Consider the following 25,211-nt stretch of genomic DNA (forward strand, 5'->3'; position numbering starts at 1 on the left):
ACGACAGCCAATGGTCTGCGCCCGGCCACGAGGAAGCACCGGACACGCAGCACGGTGGTGGCCCGACTCAGACCCAGGTCCAGGTGAGGTAAACAGAGCAGGTCAGGTCTCTCTATTACTGTTTTCGTTCTTTGTCATAGAATGATAGATACACAACATAGTCTATAAGCAAAGATATCCAAAGGTTTTGTTTTTAATAGAAAACTAATGGAAACAATCCATTAGCATAGGATTATACTATCTCAAACAGAACAGCTCTATATGATCTCATATGGAAAAATATTCAAGATAAAAATAAGTGAAGAAGTGTCTATGTCTATTCAGATTCTTTCCTATTTTAATTGGATTATTTATCTTCCTTTTCTTGAACGGTACAAGTTCTTTATATATTTTGGAAATTACCCACTTATCAGATGTATCACTGGTGAATATGTTCTTACATACAGTAGGTTCCCTTTGCATTTTGATGCTGGTTTCTTTTGCTGCGCAGAAGCTTTTTAGTTTGAGTAGTACCATTTGTTTAATCTTTTCCTTCGTTTCTCTTGCCCAAGGTGATGTATCGGTGAAAATTCTGCTGCATGTGATGTCTGAGATTTTGCTGCCTACATTTTCTTCTAGGGTTTTTATGGTTTCATGACTTACATTTAAGTCTTTTATCCATTTTGAGTACCCTTTGTGACAGCATGGATACACCCTGAGATTATTATGCTAAGCAAAATAAACCAGTCAGAGAAAGACAAATATCACATGATCTCACTTATATGTGGAATCTACTGAACAAAATAAACTGATGAACACAATAGATCTAGAGGCATGGATGCATAGGACAGACTGACAAATCTGAGGACGAGGGGGAGGGCGAGAAGAGATTAATCAAAGAACTTATTTGCATATATGCATAGCCCCTGGACAGACAATAGTGTGCTGAAGGCTGGGGGGGGGGGGGGGGGCTGGTGGAGGGAGCACACGGGGCAATGCGGGACATCTGTAATACTCTCAACATTATAACAAATTTAAAATAATCATAATTTAAAAAAAGTAGAAAAAGCAAGATGCAAACATGGATATATTATAAAGCCATCTGAATAGAAAATTAAAAAGAAAATATACATATATTTTTGCAAATATCAAAAATATCTATCAAAGGGGAGAATTTTTAGCTGAAACACAATATATAAGGCAGCATTACTTTTCACCTGTTAATATTTTATGGCTTATAAATGTGGTACCCTGTGCTTACATAATTAAAAAAATAAAATAAAAGAGTTTAATGAAAAGAAAATGACCCTTCCCGGGTAATGTGCCCCACACCACAGAGGATGATGGCCAACCATGTTTAAATACTGCACTGAAATACAACAAAGATTTAGCAAGATAATAGGCTATTTGGGTTTCAGAGTGAAAAGTCCAAGCAGATAACTTATGAAACACTATCTAGCATTCTTTCTTCCCAAAACCATCAAGTAACTTATGCTCATTCAACTGACTAGATTTAAAGTGTTTTTAAAAGACTTACAATAGGATTCTCAGGCCAGCAAAGGGAGAGGAAACTCACTCCAGTCTAAGAACAAAATGTAGAGCTTCCCCTCCACTGAAAAGTGTTGGAGAGAACTCGGAGAACATTCCCAAAGCTTACGGAAATAGCTTTATGTCAGTGTTACACTTAAGAATTTACCCTTGTCTCGATTCTCAATTCCATTCGTATTTTCATACTTTCCTCATTAGAACCTGTCTCTTCATTAACAGTCCCAGACGGGAACACAGAGAAGCTGGACCAGGACAGAGCCAGTCACCTTACCGAACAACGAGAGGTAAACCAGGACCTTTTCTCCGGATTGGCCTTTGTATCAATGCAACGTCAACGCTGTACAACACTTACATGCTTTTGTAAAAGGAGGCTCGAGAGGGGAATTTGTGAGCAGATTCGTTAATCATTCTTACCTGTAAACCAGAACATGTAACTCTGCTAATGACAGTTATATGCTTCTCATTTAAAAACCGTGGATACACTTTAGGCATACAGAAAAATAAGTCACTCATCCCTTGGATCTTCAGAATTCAGCCCAGGCCCCAGCACAAAGGAGTCATTAAATAACTGTTTCTAACTTGAACTTTGAAAACCTTCATTGTGCTGCTTCCTGTATCACTGAAACAGATGCCCCTAAAACTGAACACATACGTGCACAGAAACGTGGAACACTCTCACGTTATTACAGCTAAGTTCCTTCCCAATTCATCTTCAAGACTTTCTATTTCTTGACAAAGTTGCTTCCAATGGCACCGTACCCACACACACAGAAACACAACCTTTGTATGTAAGAACCAACGACGACCGAGGTCAGGTATGCAGTAAAACGGCTGGAGCCGACCAGGGCTACCAGCTCGAGACCACAAGACCAACCCCCAGTGGATTTATGGCTTAGAACCAGCAGAAGATCAACTCCGTCCAACGTGGAGACTAGCTGCACCTGGCAGTAACCCCTGGCCTCGTTACACGCTCACTGTAATGTATCAGCACACTGTGCCACACCCCCAGGCCCCCAGGATCAGGAATGGAAAGGTCTTACAAGGACACCCCATGGCCAATGGGGCTCTCCTGAAAGTCTCCACCTCTTTCCTGGAAACATCCTGAATGTGCCCTCCCTTAATGAATACCCTACCCCTCCTCTAAATGAACCTCAATAAAAGAAGTGAACCCACAAGGGAGGGGCTTTCTGTCTGCGGAGCGCACCTCCTTGTCTCACTACTTCACCGATGAACTCTTACACACCACACTCGATGCTTGGCTCTGAGTCCTTTCCTGAGCACAGCCAAGACCCCACTGCAGGTCACTGACCTTGGTGTCCCCAGACCCCCGGAAAGCCTGCATCACAACAAGATCCATATACTGTCCCTCACTTAATGCATATGGTCCATTCCTCAATCAGCTCCCAAGTGAATTCTATTTCTGTGGCATTCAGTACCAAAGTCAGACACGATTCTCAAGGGCAGCAAGACACACTCCAAAGACTTACAGGCCACTTAATAATCAATAAAGCGTATAATTGAGTTGCAAATGCCTGGAAGGTTTCCATCTGAACTAGGCCCAGCGCCCCCCCCCCCCCCCCACACACACACACACGTGGAGATGGCGTGGGCCACCGGAGGGAACACATGAGGAACCACGCACGGGCTCTTTCCTCCCCTTTCCCTATCAGAACACACAGGACATGGTTTTACTATCCTGGGCACGCGTCCATGAACCTCACTCTAACTTCACCTCCTTTGGTGCCCTTACAAGAAACATATCGAATGTAAGGGAGCACCAATAACACGGTAAGGTGGTAAACATCAGCGAACTTACACCGTGAAGCGCCGGCCCAAAGAGCTAAGGGCGGGGAAGCCTGATTTCTACCCCTTTCAAGCTAACAGATGGCTCTCAAATGTCCTCAGTATTTAGCATGCAGCTGGAGAATGTCTTTAGCAACCACTGTTTCTGAAAAAAGAATAATAACACTTTGGATGCCTGTATTTCTGGTAATAGAGAAAATACAGTTCTTTAGTTCTTGACTGTATACAAATACAATTTTAATAATCACTTTAACCCTAAAATGCTAGGAGAGTGGATAAGTGATGACTCGTTCTAGCAGCTGTGAAGAGGAAGACTACCCCAGGTAGAAAGGTAAGCATTCCAGGTAGAGAAAACACCATATGCAAAAAAAGGGTCAAACTCACTACGAAAAAGCACCCAATACTGTGAATGGAGGAAAAGCAGTGTTAAAGTAATTAAACAAGGAGACCATTAGATTCTGGTGGCTGTACCTCTTGGCAGCCAGGTAAGCAAACCAGTCCTGAGCCAGAGTCCACGGAGGGTACGCTCGCGTCTAAGAAGAGGAGACTTAAGAACCACCAGTTACAGCCAACCAGAGCAACCGCCTAAGCTATAACCAGTCAGATAACGTCCTTGCATGGTCTCTGAGTCTTCCCTAAGAAAGTCTCTCCTGGGTGCTGTCCCAGGAGCACCCCTAACCACTGCAGGTTTGGCACTACCCAATTCAAACAGAGGACTATTCAAATACACTTTGAAAATGTTAATTGCCTGTTCAGTTTTTTTAACAAAGGTAATGGCAGTAGAAAAAGTTAGATAACTGGCATGTGGCAAAATATATGTTAGACCCTTCTAAGTAACGATCCCTAGCTTACCTCACCTTGCCCCCATTAATTTCGGCCAGCAATTCTAAAGAATTGAGCCACTGACTTTACTTTCGAATCTCCCTTCTGAGATGCAGTCACTGGTCTTACTGCTTCGAGCAATGTCAGGGTGTTCCAGATGGCTGTCAGGCTGGGAATGTCTCCTTTAGACCCGACACACTAAAAATGAAATTGTTTCTTAACATTATCTTTGTTAATGAACTCGTGTTCTTCAGCATTATGACTTCAGCAGGTAGGACTTCTAAAATTACAGGCTTCTCAAACAAGCACAGAAGAAACTCGGTGCCTAGGACTGTGAGCGGATCTAGAGAAGACGGGCCGATGCTGCTGCCCTGGGTGTGAAAGCCGAGAACCGACGCCGTTCGCATCTGAGCAGTAAGTGCCCACGCAGCGAGCCGGCCTCCGAATCCTGGCAGTTCCCTCCTCTGGGCACCGTCGAAGCAGGAGCCATCAGGTAGGGGTGAGTGAGGAGATCACTAGCGCTCTCATTTCCCAGGTGTGTCAGCCCAGAAAGAATAGGAAGGTGCCATTAGTACGCAGCAGGTGACACTGCTGCATACACTGGGTTATGCAATCACTCCTGCAGTAAGGGTGCGTTCACTGAAGGCTCACTATGTATCATACTGGCATCTCCCCTTCCAGGAAAGGAAGCTCGGGAGGGCAGGGATTTCATCCTCTTACTGGCTCCTGCATCCTCAGTGCCTGGCACAGAGGACACGCTCACTAAGTGTACACTGAAAACGAGAAGAAAAAACAAGCACAGTCAGAAACTAAGGCATTGCATGTGCAGTATTTTACCTACTCCCTGCAATAATGGGGGACATCCTATTACTTTTTCCATTTTTCCAGAGAAAAAATTAAACCTTGAGAAGCAAAGTCATTTACCAAATGGCAGAACAAAGCCAGACTTCCACACCAAAGCCCTCCTAGGGGGCTCCCTCCATTCCTAACGTGGATTCCTAGTTATCACTAAGCTTCCTGCAAATCCAGAGGCTGAGGCCAGGATTTGATCCAGAAAAAACAACAACAACAACAAAAACTGAGCAAAGTGGAAGATTCTCATTAACCCATAAGCAACCACTGCTCCCCCAACAGAATAACAGGCTGTCTAAGAGCCTTGGACGAAACAGAGAATAGATGGGAGGATTAAAGGAACCTCTGGATAAAATGCAATTTTGGTGGTGATTTCGGCATTTAAGTCCTGCTGGGTGGCTTCAGTTTTCCTGATCACTAATGTAAACAAAGTTTCCCTTACATACTATTATTTTTCCTTCCATCAACCTTTAAACATTGTTTCCCAAATTATCTACAATGAGTCTATTCTTTTGATTTTGTGAAGTAATACTGGTTTCATGAAATCTAAGCTTCCAAGAATAGTTTTTCACAACTAGGTCATGACTGCCACCTGGCTGAGAGTGGCCGCAGGTGTCATCTCAATTTTAGGAAGGGTCAGATGTGACAGAAAATGTTTCTAAGAATCCCTGACAGAGGAGGGAGAGCGCGAGAACGCATGTGAGAGTACAACCTCATGAATGGACACACATCTTGGTGCTTTTCAAAGAGGCTCCCACGAAATGGAGCACAAAGTAGCAGCTCAAGAAACATCAACGGGAAATACACAGAACAATGATTGATTTACTGTGAAATTCTGTGTCGTGAATTCCTGTTTTTAAAAAAGTAATCTAAAATAACAAAGGTAAACTTTTCAATGGAAAGACATATTAATTTTTTTTTTATCCTCACCTGAGGACATTTTCACATTTTTTGTTTAGGTAGAGTGGGGAACAGAGAGAGAGAGAGAGAAAGAGAGAGCGAGCGAGAGAGCGCGCGCGTGCAACATCAACGTGAAAGGGACACATCGAGTGGCTGCCACCCACACGACCAACCAGGGCCGGGGACAAACTGCAACCGAGGTACATGCCCTTAGCAGGAACCGAACCTGGGTCTCTCTGGACTGCAGGCCGATGCTCTAACCACTGAGCAAATCCGGCCAGGGCTAATTTTTTTTTAATAAAGGGCCAGATAAACTGGAAAAATGGGTCATTTCCGCACCCCTGTGTGTGTTAACATTTCGAGAGAGACTGCATATCCACTTAGAAATAAAGAAACGGGAAGGATGAATAGGAGACAAGGATCACTCCATGCCCTGGCCGGTTTGGCTCAGCGGTTAGAGCGTCGACCTGCGGTACAGAGAAGGATCACTTCCTGTAGGGTATGACTTACTACAAGTCACCTACTGATGAAGTTTCCAAGAAAACAAAAACTTTTTCTTATATACACGACTAACCACACACTCACTGTAGGCAACTGTAATTACTGTGGTTACTACAATTTTCATATTAGTTTCCTTTTCAACTGTGCCCGACTTCTGGACTTCCACGTTCATCCTGCGTTGTTCAATTTTAACGTGAATCCTGCTAAGTCAGTCTAACCAGCACCTGCCACGCTCCATTCGTGAGCAGGTTCCCCGTCCTCCATCAGCACCCCCATTTCCTATCTCCCACACCGTTGGTGATATCTAACACCCCTGGCCCCTGGCTGGGCCTCAGCAAAAATCCTGTAGGGTGGGTCTGGCCAGCATTCCCCTGAGCACTGCAGTTTCCTTAGTCAGCTTCCGTCCACGGCCCCGCCCTGACCCCTGGCTATGAATTCCCACCTGCCTGTGCTGTGCTGAGGCTTGAGTCCCCTCCCCCTCCCCCACACAAGCCCAGGCTGCAGGGATCCCTGCCCCTATTGCCCTGGCCCCTGCTGGGAATAGTTTCCTTCCTGGGTTTTAACAAGGGTCAGTGAATCCTTTTTTTCTTTAACAGTTTGGATATTTTTTTCTTAAGCCCTATTAAGAGACAGTGAAATAAAACATCAAGGATAGAGGCCTGGCTCTTCATTCAAGGCCCCCTCCCTTTTTTAACCTGTGTTACAGAGGGAAACAAAGAGCAGAGGGCCAGCGTTTTGATGGGTCCCCCGCCCCCCCGTCACTATGACAGAGATGAGGAATACCTATAAAAGACCCGGATAAAGCCAGACAGAGCTCAAAGCAGTCTGAACGAACGGGGGAGAGTTGCTAAGACACTCAGTGATGAGGCTTACAGGTAAATGTCTGTTTGATTAGTCCCAAGAAACATATCAGTTATGAAACAGAAACAGAAACTCCATGTGGGCCCACCGCCAGGTTCAAAGAATCATTTCTTGGGAGCATGGGCAGGATCAGGGAGAGAAGGGGAAACACAGGGACTGATAAGCATCTACACTGGGAGCCACGAAGCAACATAAAAGAAGTCACAGGCCTGTTCTTTACCTTGACTGCCAAACGGGACGCTCAGGACAAATGAACTGAGTCTGACATGATGGACTCGCCCATACAGCCTTCTGGCAGGTCCTCGCCCATCCTCCTCCGTAGGACACGCTGGGGCAGCGCAGGCCGAGCCTGGGCCCCTCACGGCCTGGAAGGCCTCTCTCCCTGCAGCGCTCAACAAATAATGGACACTCAACATGTACCTGTAGCTTCTTCAAAGTCAACTTCTGGGCCTCCATCCGTTTATTCAGCACATCTTTATTGTGCTTAGTTAGCATTTTTATGAGCTTGGCGGAACAGCACTGGGGACAAGTACTGCGCCTGCCCTCAGAACCCAGGGTCAGGCAGGAGCCAGATGATTAGCACAAGGCTGTGTGAGCGAAATCAAATAAATAAAAGTGTAAGAATAAACCTATGCTTGGAATGTATGGCCCCGAGGCCAAGTGTATCCTGAAAATTTTCGTCAAACTTAGTACTGATCTAAGGAGTCAAGTAACTCCTATCCATTTCTCAAAGCATAACTACCACCAACTGTTTTGAATAAATTTAAAATTACATCTGAATAAAAATAATTATAAAATGAATTCATTCAAATTTAAAACTGAATTAATTCAAATTTAAAACTAAGTTAATTGAGAGGATGAGAGAAGAGGGGAGAATTCCATGTACTCAAATCACCTCCTAGGGTTAAATAGGGGCCTTCTCAAACACCCCACTGTTAGCAATAAAAATTCACATGTCCCCTACACTGCATTAATTTCTAGTCAGGAGGCCTGCCTTTGAGAAGATTTCCTTCATGGAAGAATCAGTATGGATATATATAAGCCCTACATACACAAAGGAAATCCACACCAGCCTAAACCAATTTAGGAAGTCTTCCCTTGCTAAATATATTTTAAAATGTAGAGCAAAACAGCTTTATTGCATGCGTCTGGGTGCAGGTGGGCTGAGCCGTAAAGGGTTCAGATTCAAGTAACAGTTGGGGTGTCGGTTATATAGTCCACTTTTAGCTTCCGGCTAAAACATAGGAACTGATAAGCATCTACACTGGGAGTACGTCCTGCTGACGTACTCTGCCTGGCCCATGGTCCACTTTGCAGCAGGACTGGTCTGGTATCTCGTCCAGGATCTGCTGGGTGATTCATAAGGTAATTCAGATAATCCTTATACACACTCAACAGAAGGCTGAGCAGAGGTCATGCAAGCAACACAATTTCCAGTTTCTGCCTATTGCAAGCTTTTACCTTTACCCTGTAAAACATTACTGACCCTTTCAACAGATATTTAAGGATAAGTGGGATTATCAAAGAAAAAGATCAATGAATTACAGAACCACCACCTCAACATGATATGCAAGGATCAAAGGAGAGCTTCTTTAATGAATATCCAGAGGTTTGAGAATTTTATGAAGATAACAGAGGGAGGAAGGAAAGTAGTGAAGGAAGGAAGACAGGAAGGGGCAAACAAATTAAAAGCAAGCTAATTAAGTAGATGGCAATAACTAACAAAATTGTCCCTGCAAAAGACTTCATTATAGACATAAAAGATATAGTATTAAAGAAACCTCCTAAAAAACAAGAAAAGAGAAAGTATGGGGAAATACAGGTATAAGAAAATATATTAACAATAAATGTAATAAAATGTAGAGGAAATAGAAGTATTTTTCTTCCTGGGGAAAACATAAAACAAATAAAATGTAACTCCTTAAGCAGAAATGAAGATGTAGTTTTTCTGAGAACCTGGTAACAGGCTTCTAATACCTTTTTTAGAAGAAAGTATGTACTCAGTTACCTAAGTGATGATTATGTCAGAACTTGCTCAGTCAGCCAACTGTGAGACTCTTGATTTGCTTTTTTATTCCATTTGCCCCTTCATCCAAAATTCATTAAGCAATTGGCACTAATAGCGAACACCTACAGTGTCCATAATACTTTTGGTGAAAAATTTAAACCAAGACGGTTTAGTTTTGTTCTCTGAAAGCAGATTTATAATATGTATGTGTGAAATATCTGTGAACTGCAGGGCCTTCCACTGGTTGGTATAAAAACAAAAGTCATTTTCTTTTGTTTGTTAAATAAATATGTTCTGTTTGCTATGTCATTTGTGGGGCCAACCTTGCAAAAGCCTGAAATAATACATTTTTAAAAACATGACATTTAAACATATTCTGTCAATATGAATATCAAGATTTTCCAAGAACAATGTAATGTTTGAAATGTAGTAAAATTTTTTAGCACTTTTACACTGAATTTTATGACAAATTCACTCCATATAACAATAGTGTGTTTTCCTTTCCTTTGGATATGAACAAGCAACATTAGATCTTAAGATATGCAAAGGCTCTCGAACCAAACCTAGAATTATTTCCCACTGATCAAAATTACAAGGACATTTTCCAATTTTATTTATTAAGTAATTTATGCACTTGGAATTAATGTAAAAAGATACGATTGGGTATAAAGTGAAACATAAGTCTTTCTTTCCAGTCTCCTACCAACCAATTCCCTTCTCTGGGGTGAACAATTTTACAAATTTTTCCAACTCCTTTTTGAATATTAAAAATGCATCTCTTTATTATCCTATCATTGAGAATACTCATATAACAAAACAATGCTATGCACTAATAACATTTACATGACTTTGTATTTCTTTATCTCAAGGGCACGTATGTGTACAGGCACTATTTCCTGTTCTAGGGAATGTCACCGCTGACAATAACTCTGGCATGCCCCAGAATCACTAGCGCAAAAGTCCTTCCATAAAACTCCTAGAAGATGGTCACACTTTGGCTTAAATAACAGGAAAATAAAGATCTCACTAGAGTTCATTTTTTAATTAGTAACAGGAAACTATATCTTTTGCACTAAGAAAAACGACCTAGCTGTAAGTTCTACTCACAATGTCTACTTGGTTGTGTCTTCCAGAGAAGGGTATTGAGTCACTGATTTCTCAGGGACACCATGCACAATGTCCCCCTAAAAAATGCTCATATACAGAAAAGCAGCATACAAATTTGGGATGTGAAATAACTTGTTCTTCAAAATATATATACTATTCACACCTGTCAGAATGGCCGCCATCAACAAATCATCTAACAACAAGTGTTGGCGAGGGTGTGGAGAAAAGGGGACTCTAATACACTGCTGGTGGGAATGCAGACTGGTGCAGCCGCTATGGAAAACAATATGATGTTACCTCAAAAAATTAAAAATTGAACTTCCATTTGACCCAGTGATCCCGCTTCTAGGAATATACCCTAAGAAGCCTGAAACACCAATCAGGAAGAATATATGTACCCCCATGTTCATAGCAGCACTATTTACAATAGCTAAGATCTGGAAACAGCCCAAGTGTCCATTAGTAGACAAATGGATAAAAAAGCAGTGGTACATATACACAATGGAGTACTATGCAGCTGTAAGAAAGAAAGAGCTCTTATCCTTTGAGACGACATGGAGGGACCTGGAAAGTATTATCCTAAGTGAAAGAAGCCAAGCAGAAAAAGACAAATACCACATGATCTCACTTATATACGGAATATAATGAACATAACAGTCTGAGGAATACGGTAGACCCAGAAACATGGAAGTAGGCCACAGACTGACATCCCTCAAAAGAGGGGATGGGAATAGATAAACCACAGAACTTATATGCACGTATGCATGACCAATGGACATGGACAACTAAGCCGGGGACGGGGCGGGGGTGGGATGGGGAGGGGGGTGCCAATGGGGTAAAAAAGGAGAAATATCTGTAACAAAAAAATAAATAAATTTATGAAGAATAAATAAATAAATAAAATAGATATACTATTGCCTTCTTCCAATTCAGTTGGGCCAGAGCAAGGTAGGCATGCGTGTGCGTGTGCGTGTGCGTGTCAGGAGGCAGGTGTCAGGGCTCAAGGGGAGGAGGGGGATGGTGTCACTCTGAGTGGGCTGTTGTGAGGAGTAAAGAATATGTAACACTTAGCACATGGCTAGCAGAGTATGAAAATACACGGTGGGGGTGGGGGGGGTCTCACCTGTTATATTCATTGCTGAAGCCTCGGGGCCTAGAAGGTGACTGTCACATAATAAATGTTCAATCATATTTGATGAAATAGCAACATAAACCTCTACTGAACAACCACTTGCAGTAAGCGACGCTACAGTTCACCCACTGTAAGCAAGCCAGCGGGTAAAATGAAAACCTGAAGGTGGGGGTCGGGGATCCTGACAGCCAAAGGAGAAGAAACTGAAGAGTACCTATCAGACTGAGCCCAAGTGGCCGGCCCCGTTCTCAGGATCCCCTGACATAGAATTCTGACACATAAAAAATTGAAGGAGAAAAACAGAAGTGAGTCAAAGCGCGGGCGGACTTGCGAAGCCCTCAGCCGGCTGACCGCAGACAGAGGGCGGAGAGCTGCCCGCAGCAGCAGGCGGAGGCTCCAGGGGCGCTGCGCTCACGGCTGGGAGGCACCCTGCAGCCTGGGCACCCTGCCCCGGGGAAGCCTTTGCTGGAGCCTCTCTCCAGGACGGGACGAGGTGCCGGCAGAGACCTGGAGGACAGAATGCCTGGGCAGCAGGCCCGGGACCTCTCGGGGCTCAGCTATTCACTGCTGTCGCTCCAAGTCTGAACTCGCGGCGGGAACTTCATGCGGGCTGCCCAGCCCACGAGCGGAGGGGACTGACCCAGATGAGGCAGCGCAGCCTGAACCCGACGCCAGGCACACACGTGAACTGTCCCCATCTCCCCTCTGTCGCAGTCCGTAAGAAGCCACCTGAATCCCAAGAGGAGGAGAAAGGTCGCAGCCTCGGTTGGGGACCGAAGGCAGCCGGGCAGTAACAGAGGAGGTATCTCAACTCACCCACAGCCGCAGGCGCGGGCGAGGAGGGATGACACGGGGAAGTGGAACAACCCGCGAAGGGGACGCCCCAGGCTGAGGCCTCCCGTAAACCTCGGCTCCGAGCCGGGGCTGATCTCGCACCGCCTCCGCGAAGGCGGCCGCGGACCTCGCCCACACCAGGCCTGCTCCTTAAAGGTCTTGGGATGATGTGGGCAGATCCACGCCCAGTCGCTCAGGCAGGCAGGACAGCTGCTGTCTCTTAGTCCCCGCCACCAGGAAGAGGCGCGGTACCTTTTGGACTCTGGTTCTGGAGGCGGTCTGCGCCTCCCCGAGCATCCTCCTCTGTACTTTCCACCGGCCGATCTACCGCAAACCGGCACTTCTGGGCCGGCCCACGCAGAGCTCCGTGGGAAACCATCCAAGCTGTGGGGCTCCACAGCCCTGTGGCCTGAGCCGCAAGCCCGTGACGGGGGACTCAGCGCTGCTTTACGTGGAGCCGAGGCGGGAGCCCGCCAGAGCCGGTGCGCGTCCGGACGCAGCAGCTCGGCCCTGGCTACCGGGGGTGCTCTGGAAAGGCAGCTATGAGCGTGCAGCTGGGCTCCTGTTGCACGAACTGCCTGACCCATGGAGGCCTGTGACTCTCTGGGCTGATGTTCCCGCTAAGGAATGGATCAAGTCCGACCCAAAGACTATCCAGGTGGGTAGGGCCCAATCAGCCTCCCTTCATGAACAGGAATGACACACTCCAGGCCCTCCTAGCCTGTCCCCTGAGGCAGTAGCATCTCAGCTTCCCATGAAAAGGTGGCAGCTTTTTCATGGGAACCTATCCCCCCACTCAGCAAAGTCACTGGTCCAGGAGCCCTCGGCTGAGCCAAGCCCTGAAGTCCACTGGGCAGCTGCAGCTGTTTGATCTCCACCCCAACTATGCAGAAGTGAAAACAGACATCACAAAGCTCAAGGCCATTCCCACAGTTCTGTCCAATACCCCCTCACTGAACCTGAAAACTCAGGAACATCCCCATAGCTCTGCCCCTTACCCCCTCACTGAACCTGAAAACTCAGGAACATCCCCATAGCTCTGCCCCTTACCCCCTCACTGAACCTGAAAACTCAGGAACATCCCCATAGCTCTGCCCCTTACCCCCTCACTGAACCTGAAAACTCAGGAACATCCCCATAGCTCTGCCCCTCACCCCCTCACTGAACCTGGTACTACTGACCCTCTGAGGCCAGAGTGAGGTTGGCCTCGCTCTGCTGCTTGGATTTACCTGGATTACTGACAGTGTCTTTGGTTAAGTGTTGCATGAGACAAACTGAACAGACTTGGTCTGAGTGGCTGATTAACCAGAGTGGCAGTATTCATGCGAACATTCCTCACAAGCCAAGGCAGTATAGAAACAAGATTATATTGTTGGGAGGTGATTCTCCAGGGGTCTCCTCTGTTTCTGCAGGCGAGGTGGCATCTTTTCTTTGCACACGAGCTTTCCCGGGCCAGTCTGGAAGGCAGAGGCAGCCCCGGTAGCGAAGTGCAGGCAGGCGTCCAGTGTGGTCAGATCACAGCTCCTTCCAGAGCATTCACGTCCCGTTATAAAAACGCGAGGGCACAGCTCTGGGTTTTTCTCTGTAATGCACCCCATGGCACAAGCAGGTACCATCTGCCCCCCTCTTCACATCATCCTTTGGGAAATGAGGTCCAGGAAATGCACGAAGTGCTATCCTCCGGCTACCGCTACACGGAACAGAATCCTTCGTCTCTGGCCCAGAGTCTCCTGTCTTGTACGCCGTCCGTGAAACTGCAGCCAGCTGACTCCTCAGCTTGAAAGAGGGGTAAAATCTGAGGTAGTTCACAGTTCTTGACATTCATAGCATCAAGAACTAATTATCACAGTTTTATGTACAAGAACGAGCTGCCTACAACTATTTATGAAACCCCTAAAAAGTTAAAAAATGTTAATACAGTTAACAAAGAATGCACCGACCCCCCTGCTCAGCCATTCCCCTGCCCACAGGAGTCACTAACACTTGTGAGCACTCAGTCTGCCCCTGTACCATGACATTTGAACACTATACATTTCCAGTACCTTACTTTCAGCGAGGAAATTAACAAGAGTTAGAGTCTCTTGGCTTAAGCACACTAGAAAACTGACTATAAGAGACTTATTTAGAAATTTGGGGGGAATCAATAAACGTACCGATTGGTATCTAACATATTGTCTCCTGGGAAGTTGTCGTTGTTTTCATCTGAATGTTTCTCAGAATTTACAACTCTGCGCTATAAATAATATATCAGCAGCGGATAAATATTATAGAAGTCACATTTCTGAGACGTGTAAGAATGCCACGGTTTGTAGAAACAGTAAATATGTCAAAAGCATGCGTGTTCAGGCTAATGGATAGCAAACATATTCTTTGTCAGTAAGACTGCTGAAAGTGATCGCCGGCTTTCTTTCTGTCCATGAGACAATATTAACTATCCTATAAAGCACGAGACACTTTTGCTCACATCATAAACTACCAAGTCAAAGCAGTGCACATGAGGACAGCCATGGAATGCCTCTGGAAACGCCAGTTACCGTCGTCATGAATTTCTAACAGCTCATTATAAACCAAACTCAGGAACAAGACTCGAATTACATTATTTTAAAGACAGGTCATCATTTGTGATTGATAACTTCTGTATACAGCTGAGGTTGGGGGCTACTGTATAGTAATAACTTGTGTACTCTAAGAAAAATGATGTTCACATTCTCTGATATTTAAATACAAAGGCAACAAAAACACTGCTGAAGTAAATCCCAGACATCACATCGTTTCACCTATAAACAGTTCAGCATGCATCTCTAAAAGATGAGTTGTTTTTAAAGACATAACCACAATATCATTATCACAGCCCAGAAAATGAACAATGATTGCTTAAAGCAATTATTCAATGTGTTCCAATATTCTCTTGTATCAAAATCTTTTTTATAAAAAAATATTTTTATACTTGGTTCAATGAAATGAGAATTCAAACAAGGTCTATACATACATCTTTTAAGTCTCTTATAATCCATGTTTCCTTTCCATTTCTTTTTATTGCTTTCCTTGCAATTTATTTGTTGCAGGAACTAGGCTGTTTATCCACATTGTGAATTTGGCTGATTGCATCTAATGGCACCACTTGGTATATTCCTAAATGTTAAGTGAGCTGCCAGTTTCTATCAGTTACCCATGTTTTGCCTCCCAGCTCCAAGTCTCCCTTCCTCGCCTGCTCTGGGTCAGTGGAGCTGCAGGTACTCTCTGTCCCCCTCGCCAGCAGCCCAACGCCAGGCGTCATCAGTAGAAGGACCCTGCAGAGGGATTTGTTCTGATGTGCTCATCTCCCTGGACTCCAGGAGAGCATGTGCTCTCCCAGCCCTGTGGGAACGCCAGCACCCAGCAGCACCCTCCCAAGGATGGCTGCCCTGGCGCAGTCCTCGGGCCTTCATGCAAAGATGAGCGCCCACCGTGGGGCACTTCACCGTTACCAGCTCCGGCAGCACCACCCCACCCAGGTGGTTTTGTAGCAAAGGACCAGCAGCTGCCACTTCCCTTTAGATGGCATCCCCTATGAGTGAGGGTGTCAATAGGTGGCACCTTTGGGAGGTGCTTAGTCACAAGGGTGGATGAGACTGGGGGAATCCATAGAGCTCCCTCGCCCCTTCCACCACGCAAGGACACAGTGAGAGGGCACCGGCTACGACCCAGGAAGGCCCTCACCAGAAGGCGACCAGGCTGGCACCCTGACTTGGACTTCCAGCCTCCAGAACTGTGTGAAATATATTTCTGTGCATTGTTCTGTGGGATTTTGTTCCAGCCGCCAAGCCTGCCTGGCCACCGAAAACAGCATCATTTAATAATCACCACAGAGTCAGAAGCTAAATTGGAGCACTCCGGTTTCATGGATAAAAAAAGTGGAGGATGTGGTTTTGCAAATCTAAAATCCTATGTTGTCTCCACACCTCAAAGGCAGAAGCCTGGTCTTTATTTCCTTTCTACCTTCCCCGTAGCACCCTGTACAGGGCTTTGTGCTCAGGATGTGATCAATAAATGCTTTTTAGCTAAAATAGCTAAGAACCAGGCCCAATGTTCCACGGCTCCGCCGCTTTCATAAAAGATTTATTTCTATCAGCTCCGATGTCGTGGGCCCATGGTTCACTGAACCTCAATGACAATGAACTATTTTACAAAAATGTCTCATTTTAACCAGCAGATCCCTCCTATTCTCAGTAAAACAGAGCATGCCACCTGACAGGTCACTCCCTCCAACAGAAACAGCCGGCGGACATCCTCGGTCATGCTCTGCCCACTGGTTCCAACCAGCTGTGCTGTGACTTCGACTTCCACAGCACTGTCCTCCCGACACGAGGAATACATTAGCCATCACCGTGGCCAAGACATGGGCCATGTCCCTGAGCATGGCGTCCTGTGTACTTGGATACCAGCTGCTGTACACTTGGATTAGAGCGGCCGGCGCACCACACTGGGACTGTCGGGCTGTGATGCGATTCTTCCATTTCAGATCCCATTTAACTCTACACTTGGGAAGGCACAGACTATGTCTTATACGTCACCTGGTACACAGCACAGTACCTGGTCCATAGTCAGTGTTCAAAGTGTCCGTCGACAGTGAGTGGATAAAAAAGCTGTGGTACATATACACTATGGACACTATGCAGCCGTAAGAAAGAGATCTCTTATCCTTTGAGACCACATGGAGGGACCTAGAGAGTATCATGCTAAGCGAAATAAGTCAATCAGAGAAAGACAAATACCACGTGATCTCGCTTATTTGTGCAATATAATGAACAAAATAAGCTGATGAACAAAACAGACCCAGAGACATAGAAAGGAGTACAGTTCAGACTGACACACCTCAGAGGAGAAGGGGGGTGAGATAAACGAAAGAACTTATATGCATGTATGCATAACCAGTGGACACGGACAACAGTGCTGGGGGGTGGATAGGGAGGAGGGTGTCTGTGGAAGAAGAGGAGAAATATCTGTAACAAAAATAAATAAATTTAAAAAAAAGTAGCTGTTGAATTTCAAGTCTCCCCGTGATGCCAAGTCTGCTTTGGGTACAGACCTTGCAGCCCGTCCTCCAAACCCGTCCTTCCAGCCCATCCTTCTGGTCCATCCTTCTAACCCGTCCTTCTGGCCCGTCCTTCTAACCCGTCCTTCCGGCCCGTCCTTTTTTTTTTTTTTTTTATCCTCACCCGAGGATATTTTTCCATTTTTCGTACAGATAGAGTGGGAGGGAGAGAGAGAGAGAGAAACATCGATGTGAAGGGACACATCGAGTGGCTGCCACCCGCATGACCAACCAGGGCCGGGGACAAACTGCAACCGAGGTACGTGCCCTTAGCGGGAACCGAACCCAGGTCTCTCCGGACCGCAGGCCGACCCGGCCCGTCCTTCTAACCCGTCCTTCTGGCCCGGTCCGTCCTTCCAGCCCGTCCTTCCAGCCCATCCTTCCGGCCCATCCTTCCGGCCCGTCCTTCCAGCCCATCCTTCTAACCCGTCCTTCCGGCCCAGCCCGTCCTTCCAGCCCGTCCTTCCGGCCCGTCCTTCTGCAAAACGCTCAGCACAGGCTCTTTCGCAGGCCTGATGCGGGCTCATGATTGTACCCCTCACACTCAGCACAGTAGCTGGCACGGATGAAGGGGTATAAAAAGTGCTCGTTCAAACTGAATACTACATGGAGCACGGGGGAGAAGCAGACACAAATGCAGCAAGTTCTATCAACACTGCAGTACCACTGGAAAAGCAGTCATTAGCATTTCATTTTAAGGCTACGCTGAGATTCTCCAAGATCACTTTTACCAAGGAGTGTCAGAAAATTAAGTCATGTTCAGTATTTTGGTAGTTCTGTTAGCCGGTGTGGAAATCACAGTCACTGGGCGATCTAATCCTCACTGGACGCTGGCTCGCACAGCGGTGTCGCCGGCAGGAACAGCCAGGTGACTGGTGCTGATGACGTGGTGCGTTCTAGGTGAGAACGGACCAGGTTAAAGACTGTCTGGTTATTAGTCACGAACAGATTTTTAAAAAAATAGTCAATGGGTATAAATTTACAAATTACCTGAAGAACACAAGTGCAACGCAGGAGCTGCCTTGGTTTATTGTACCCGACGGCAACCTGGCTCCGGCCCCAGCCCACGTCCAGCGGAGCGGGGATAATGGGAAGCGGAGTAATGGATGTTCTCGAACAGGGAGCAGTCCGTGCTTGCTGATAAATCAGACAGCTGCTCTGAATCACACCTCCCGCTGTTTTCAAACAGCTCATTTCCTGCTGCCACTACTAAACTACCTGGAACTACACAGCCTTAGCTTTATTACCTCTTATCTCTCCAAAATAAGTATCAAGTTAACTTGCTTAGTTAGCTTGGGACATATCCACAAATATCCTCCCTCTTGAAAACACTACTAGCTGGAGTATTAAATTCACAACATTTATTACAAAATTACTAAACACTGTGGGGTTTTAAAACAATGCTAGTTTCCCTTCAGTGCAAATTTTCTTAAGCTAATGTATTCTTCATTTTCTACATTTTTATAGGTCATGATATATTTCTAAGTAGAAGGGGAAAAACTTAGTTGCACCAGCCTTTCTGATTGCAGAAACCAATTTACATTTACACCTGCAACCTCTACCAATCAGCATTATGCAAATTATAATACAACTTAATAAAACATAAAACTTCAATTCTCGCTAATAAAAATTGAGGGGAAAAAACTTCAAAAATTCATTTTTCATGAATAAGAATTTTAACTTAATATAAAGGGAATATTTCTAAAGTAATTACAAAAACGTGCGTGTTCATGTATGCTAAATGTCAGTAATCCCAATTCAACATCATCAAACTCAAGAAGCAGGTAACCACACTGATTCTATGCCCTCAACGGATTTGTTTGTTAATAAACAGCCAATTAAATTTATGCACATATCTTTTTAAAGTGAAATTTTAGAGTAATGAAAACTCTGACTATAAAGAAAAATGGTAAGCTAGCATGTACTCTTGTGATTACAACATTCTATTAAATTAATTTAGCCTCCTGAAATTTAAGTTTTATTTCTGTGTTACTGAGTTAAGTGTGTAACTAAATTTAAAATGGAGTCCAACAAAAATATATAAATATCACTGAGGTGCAAATAAAAATATTTTCATAGCAGATTATACTCATTTTTCTCTATGTACCCTGTGGTAGCAATGCAAATGTACTTACCTTTTTTGCTTGTATATTATCATAAAGTTTCACATCATAAAAAAAAAAAAAGGAAAAGAGTATTTTAAATCCTGAATTCTCTGAAAAACTCTAGCCCTTCAGGCAACTTCTTTTAAATCTTTTCTTTTAATAATACATCTCTGAATACCATTGCAGAGACTGGGCTGGCATTTGCTAGTATCACACTTCAAAGATGTTACCTTTCTCGTTCCCCTACTGTTCTCCAGGAGGGTTACTCAAAGGTTCAGGGATCAAGGCCAGGATCTTCTGCAGTATCTGTAATGATATTAAGTAAAAGCCCACCACTTTTTCACTAAACGTACTTTCCTCACCACGTTAACTACTTCCTCCCAGTGAGTCAGGGCAGAAGCCTTGCGCCACCGGTGGTCAGTTCGGAGCATGGAGTTTGAACACCCTAGTTCACGACCACTCTCTGGGGTCCACTTCTCGTCCTCCTCGCCCCTTCATCAGAGGAAAGTCGTGGATTTCATCAGCCCCAGCGAGAGCTCCGGAACCCCAGCCACCTCCTGTGACCAGAGACGCTGTCTGCCTCACACAGCAGGGCACCACATGGGGCGGGGCAGGCCAGGGCTCCTGGGTGAAAAGGAACAGGATGTAACCCAGCCACCTCTCCGGCACCACTCCACAAGCTCACCCAAGAAGCAGCCAAGGACACCCTCAAGACTAGTCAGGAGAACCATAAAAATAGAGAAGAACAGAGGCCTCTCCCTCCTACCAGGACAAAGACGTGCAGGGGAGACCTAGAAGCCGAAAGGGCACATCTGAACGCAGAAGGCCTTGTGATCTAAAGGGAGTATCACCACATCCAGAGCCTCGCCGAAAGCAGTCGGGATGGACCAGAATGTAGCTCGCTGAGCCCTGTTAAACTGCTCCCAGTCCCCGGGCGGGCTCACAGCCCCGCTGTGTTCCTCCCCAGGCAGAGCGCTCCTGGCCTCCCACGCTAGCCAGTGCTATCGGAACAGACACACACACACACACACACACACACACACACACACGAGCTGAGGGGAAGAAGGAAAAAGGAATGCGGAGGGTATAGCTTTGGAAGAAACACAACCATTCTTGGAGAGCAGAAACCTGCTAAAGACAGAACCATGGAACCTTTAATTCCAGAGTAACTCGGCCTATTCTGTCATCCCTTAAAACGTTACATGGGAATTTTCAATAAAAACATGAGAAGCTTTAACACCCTGGCATGTGCAAAGGCTCTGACGGCTGCCTGCATCTCACACTTGCATGGAGACGGGATACACCTGAAGCTGTGTGTGCAGGTGTGCTAGCTACAGCCCGCGGGAGAGGCCTCTGTTGTCTGCCTCCGGTTGGCAGTGTTGCCATTGAAATCGGAGGAGAATCACTCTTCAGCCTTCGGGGAGTCCGCCTGCTCGCACTGGTGGGATTCTGACATTACGGGGGAAAAGAACAGCTCTTCTGAAAATTAGTTCGTATTTTAAAAGCTTAAGTTAAGATACCGAACAAAGGTAGAAGAAATTAAAGTAATTCTGAAGGGAAAAGCTGTCAATATATTCCCAGCTTCTTCAAGAACACTCAGATTTGAGTTTCACATTATAATTATCTTTCACAATTGAAAGTTACAATTGCTCATGCACAATGACTATGTAAAGGGGGGGGAACCCCTTAATATTATAATACAGCCTGTGATTTATTGGGCAAGTACAGCTTTTGTACAAAAAAAAAGAGAGAGAGAGGGAGAGAACCAAAGAAAAACAAGTTGGAATGTGCAACAAAGGCAGTATCAGTGCCCGGGATCAGGGCCCACGCACATCAAAGCCACACCTGAGCGTGCTTGGCAGCTGGGGCAGTCCCTCCCAGCCTCCCTACCTGCTGGAGCGCAGACCTCGGCTTCCTGCCACAATCCCAGAGCTAGGGGGAGTACCTAGATCGCTAGAAGTACTGTGATTGTGCTTCAACCAACATTACAACTTCATTTCATGAGAAAATATACCCTGAGTTTAAAACTAACAAACAAAAAATACATTTTGAATACAGATGTCTACATAATTTTAAAGGTACTGTCTACATACTTTTAAAGTTACTGTTCATTAGAGCTAATCAGCACGATGCTAAATTTCTTCTGCAAAGGTAAACAGGACGCTCTCCAGTTCCAACCATTCACCACTGACTTTTTAAAACTAAACTAAGCCAATTATCTTATCCTCAACTGTGCACAAAAGCCAAAAATGACTTAAAATTCACAATAACGACATCCAGTAGCTTCTAAAATGCTCGCGGCCCGCAGCCCCAGCCCGCATGGTGTTCTACAGCAGGACCGGCGTGGAGGGGACCGGCACCACGCAGTCCTATGTTGATGACTCTGGTAATTCATTTTGGACCGGGTTTCTGTTTTCAAATACTGTTTAGCTTTGTCAAAAACAGAGAGTATATTGAGATATGTAATTTATTGACCGAATTCTATAAAAGACTCTGTGATGAGAAGGGGCTGGAACAGAGCAGAGGGCTGTGTAGACAAGGAGGAATTTATGTTACAAGTGGTTTTCAGAACTTGTAATATATATATTTTCAGTCCATTAAAAAGAATCTGTTTCGAGGAGTCCTTTAACTTCCCTTTATTTATTTATCAATAAACAAACTCCTTGCAGATCAGGAACATATTGGAAGGAGGCTTAAAAGAAAGGGAAAAAAAAAGAGGGGAAAAGTTAAAAAAAATAAATTTAAAGACTGAGAGGAGGGGAAAAGGAAAAGGGCAGGAATAATCTATAATCAATCATTTTTGTTGTAATGCTACTATAACTTACTATAACAATGAGGTGGAAGTTACAGTTAAAAGTTTGAGTCCCATCATCAAACCAGTGAGATAATTTTTATGGCTTTTCTGAGATGCCACTTCATACTCTATATTTTATTTTATTTTTTTATCCTCATTCAAGGACATTTTTCCTTTTTTTTTTTTTCTCAGATAGAGTGGGAGGGAGAGAGAGGAAGAGAGAAAGGGAGAGAAACATCGACGTGAAAGGGACACATCGAGTGGCTGCCTCCCGCACGACCCAACCAGGGCCAGGGACAAACCGCAACCGAGGTACGTGCCCTTAGCGGGAACCAAACCCAGGTCTCTCTGGACCGCAGGCTGACGCTCTAACTGCTGCGCCAAACCGGCCAAGGCCATACTCTATATTTTCATTAAACTCTTTGATAAATGTAACATTAATGACTTCAACCAGCAATTAATCCTTACAAGACCCACTGAATGGTGTTGCCTGGCAAATCCTCCAAAGACAGCCGCTGAAGCCTGGTTGTCTCTGGTAGACAGAGCATGAACACTAGTGACGAATATATTTCCACTTTCCTTATACTTTGACAGCACGTATTCTCTGTGATATTTAACATACTATACACTGTAATATACACTTACTTTTTCTCAGTAAGCTGGCTATGCATATGACATTCACCCAGATGCTATCGAATGGAGTTACTTCTTCAGTTCACTAGACTGACACTATACACAGGCATTCTTCTGGGTTTTGACTCACCAAGAAATATGGGAGTTGGAGCAAATACAACTGCCATTGTTTTTAAAACCTTTACAAATATGCAACCATTCTCTTCTGACAATGCTTTCCAGTTCAAACATGCTTCTGGTTAGTCCCAAACCCTATCCTTGCTTCATCTCTTCTAAGGCATTTCCAACGGCCCCCGTTCAGTCGTGACTGTAGCTTGTCCAGCATTTCAGTCGCTGCCATGCACCATCCGAATCAGATCTCTACGAAAGGTGAGAAACCTTTGGGACTTGAAGGTTTTCTCTCTCTCCTGGCCTTTATTTCTTTTTTAAATTTGGTTATTCATATATCACCAGCAGACAATCTTTCCCAGTCTTTCTCAAACCCAGTCTCTTCTAGACAACTGAGCGACAGAACGAGTCTGGCCACTGTACAGATATGTAATGCACAATGGGACTGACATTCTGCAGGAATACGAGAGCATTCTAGCAAAACCAGTAAAACTATCTTTAAAGAAAAAAAAATGTAGGTTACCTAGTTCTTTTAAAGTAATAGGTGAAAGGGATCAGGTTGAAAAGGCACAATACATCATCCTCACACACTATGGCCTAACTTTTTACATACATATCGAAAGCAAAAATTTTTGTCTTGCATATTTAAGAGTTTTAATAATGCATCAATTAAATAAAGAAATATAAATACTGGGTTAATATATTACTACAGCTCTCTGGCAAACTAATAACTGAATCAAAATAATCTAAAATATCTCCAAGCAACCAACACAAAGTCCAAAAGTCTAAGAATTAAGAGACATATACATAAACACACAAAGTACACAATTTCCTCAAAAAGTAGCCCCAATTCCTTAATTTACTACATATTTTTCCTTTTTTTTCATTTTCTCCTATTTCTAACACAATTCTAATAACTATTTGGTTTGTCAAAAAATAGCACATTCAAAGTAACTTTAAAAAAACAGCATTTTTGCCCTGGCCGGTTTGGCTCAGCGGTTAGAGCGTCGGCCTGCAGTCCAGAGGGACCCGGGTTCGGTTCCCGCTAAGGGCATGTACCTCGGTTGCAGTTTGTCCCCGGCCCTGGTTGGTCGTGCGGGTGGCAGCCACTCGATGTGTTCCTTTCACGTCGATGTTTCTCTCTCTCTCTGTTCCTCTCTCTCCCTCCTACTCTACCTGAACAAAAAATGGAAAAATGTCCTCGGGTGAGGATAAAAAAATAAAAAAAAAAAAATAAAAAAACAGCATTTTGATGGATGCTCTAACATCAGAAACTATACACAAATTCTATACTCTGTTTAGCAAAGTGCTTCTCATCAGACTATGGGCTAGCAGTCTAGAAGCACTTTCATGCATACTAGGGTTGGACGGATAAGTACACATACTGCAGGAAACGAGACCCAGACTTCTCGCTGTTGGAGAAGTTACAAATACAGAAAGCAGGAAGTCCAGCATGAATCCTGTGATAGTGGTTTGCAATCAGAGATGTCAGGGTGAACTCATGGTGTTTTGAGATATCCAGAGACAGATGCACACCGAAGTAAACACAGCTGTGCGTGTGCATGAATGAGTGCACACCCTGCTGGCTCCACCCCCGAGAGGGCTCTGAGCAATGGACAGAGCAGCAGCTATGAGCACAGGCAGCCCCGAGATCGTGGCTTCTCAACGTTCTCCCATAAAAGGGGCTGAGGCTCCTCGAAGTGGTTGTTTCCAGAACTGGGGCAAGGAAAATACAAGATGAGCCCGGGGCATCGCCTGGTGCCAGAAATGAAGAGTCTAAAGGAGTCTGGGACTATGCAAAAGGGTCCAGGAAGCCCTCTGAACTCCCAGTGGTCAAAGCTAGAACAACTTGGGTAACACAATAACCATGATTGTCGACGTGCAATCCAACAAAATAAAACACCTATGGGCTCATGCGGATAGAAATAAGCAGGTAACTGGAGAAGGAGCAGCTCCTTGTACACAAGAACGCCAATGAGTAAGTGCAAAGGGAAGCGGGAAACAGAGCATCACATTAGACCACAGTGATAACTCTCGCAAACAGAACTCATGGAAGGACACAGAAACAGAGCCAAGGTGGAACGAGAAACAGGGTATTTGCATAATTTCAAAGTATCTACCAGAAGATATTTAGTCATTGCAAAAGGAAA

At 44.8% G+C, this 25,211-nt stretch overlaps 1 protein-coding gene across 3 annotated transcripts in view; it reads right to left on the reverse strand.

The window, feature by feature from the left end:
* The window catches only part of TPK1 (thiamin pyrophosphokinase 1), a 251,943-nt gene that overhangs the window by 206,558 nt on the left and 20,174 nt on the right, over window positions 1–25,211 (reverse strand). The window contains exon 1 of one of the 3 annotated variants that reach the window (XM_036246506.1): window positions 19,757–19,814. The exons of the other annotated variants lie outside the window; for them this stretch is intronic. The gene's annotated coding sequence lies outside the window, so the exon portion shown is untranslated. Of the gene's footprint in view, window positions 1–19,756; window positions 19,815–25,211 lie in introns of those variants that run through there. 3 annotated transcript variants of the gene reach the window in all.

The sequence above is a fragment of the Molossus molossus genome, unplaced genomic scaffold, assembly GCF_014108415.1.
Source record: "Molossus molossus isolate mMolMol1 unplaced genomic scaffold, mMolMol1.p scaffold_m16_p_7, whole genome shotgun sequence".
In the NCBI taxonomy this organism is placed as follows: Eukaryota; Metazoa; Chordata; class Mammalia; order Chiroptera; family Molossidae; genus Molossus; species Molossus molossus.